Source organism: Chrysochloris asiatica, unplaced genomic scaffold (genome assembly GCF_000296735.1).
Source record: "Chrysochloris asiatica unplaced genomic scaffold, ChrAsi1.0 scaffold00086, whole genome shotgun sequence".
In the NCBI taxonomy this organism is placed as follows: domain Eukaryota; kingdom Metazoa; phylum Chordata; class Mammalia; order Afrosoricida; family Chrysochloridae; genus Chrysochloris; species Chrysochloris asiatica.
The window spans coordinates 5,032,475-5,034,171 of record NW_006408604.1 but is presented as its reverse complement, the minus strand read 5'-3'; positions in this window follow the sequence as shown (position 1 = coordinate 5,034,171).

The window sequence follows — 1,697 nt, the reverse complement described above, 5'->3', positions numbered from 1 at the left end:
AATAAGGAAGACCGTAAAAGAATTGATGCTTTTGAGTTATGGTGTTGGAGGAGAGTTTTGAAGGTGTCATGGGCTGCCAAAAGAACCATTGATTCATTTTGGAAGAAGTGCAGTGAGAGTGTTCCTTGGAGGCCAGGATGGCCACACTTCGTCTCTCATACTTCAGACATATTGTCAGGAGGGATGAGTCTCTGGAGAAGGATATAATGTTTGGTAGGGTGGAGGGTCAGACAAAAAATGGAGGAACTCCTCCCTCCACCCCCCCACCCCCAGCACGATGGATTGGCAAAGTGGTAGCATCAATGGGCTCAAGCATGAGGTTGGCCCAGGATCAGGCAGTGTTTCGTTCTGCTGTGCGTAAGGTAGCTATGAGTCGGTACCAACTCGATGGCACCTAACAACAACAACAACAAACAACAGTATTCAGTAACTGTACTTTTTCATATATTTTACAGTATAAGAACTACTGGCCATTTTTTAACTACAGGTTTGCCAATTGTTTCATGAGTTGTATGGACTTGTCAGAATTGCTTAGTAATGATGATTTGATTTATGATATTTGCAAAGATAATGAAATGCACAAAGATCTGTAGTTAGAAAACTGAAATGGAAGAACATGCTCAGCATTTTTGAAGCTGAGGGGACTGGAGAAAAAATTCAAGCCTCAACTTGAAATATTGAAGGATTCTATGGGCAAAAATTGAATGATGAATGTATCAAAGGAAGATGGAAGGAATATACAGAGTTACTGTACCAAAAAGAAATGGTCGATGTTCAAACATTTCAGGAGGTAGCATATGATCGAGAACAAATGATACTGAAAAGAGAAGTCCAAGGTGCACTGAAGGCATTTGAAGAGAACAAGGCTTCAGAAATGGATGAACAAGAACATGAAATTTTTCAACAAACTGATACACTATTGGAAGCATTAGCTCATCTATGCCAAGAAATTTGAAAGATAGTTACTTGGCCAGTTGGATGGAAGAGATCAATGTTTGTGCCCATTCCACATAGAGGTGATCCAACAAAATGCTGAAATCATCTGACAATATCATTAACATCACAGGAAAGTAAAGTTTTGCTGAAGATAATTTTAAAACACCGGCAACAGTACCTTGACAGAGGTTCAAGCCAAATTCAGATAAGGACGTACAACCAGAGATATCATTGATAACATCAGATACATCTTGGCTGACAGCAGAGACTACCAGAGAGTTTTGTTGTTGTTCTTAAGTGACATCAAGTCATTTTTTATTCATATGACCCTGTATAGTGTGTTTTAACCACCGACTTTGGGGTTCAAACCGATCTCCAGTGCTGTTCCTACAGTACCACACCAGGACTCCAGAAAGGTGTCTACCCGTGCTTTATGACTGCAAAGACTTTCTATTGAGTGGATCATGACAAGCTGTGGACAACATTGAGGAGAATAAGTATTCCAGAACACTTAATTGTGCTCATGAGGAATTTGAACATAGATCGAGGCAGTTGTTCGAAAAGCGCAAGGGAACACTGAGAAGTAGTTTAAAATTAGGAAAGGTGTGCACCAGTTTTGGATTCTTTCACCATATTTACTCAATATGTATGCTGAGCAAATAATTTGAGAAGCTGGATTATATAAAGAAGAATGTCTGGAAGAAGACACATTAACAGTCTACCATATGCAGGTGATACAACTTTGGTTGCTGAAAGTGAAA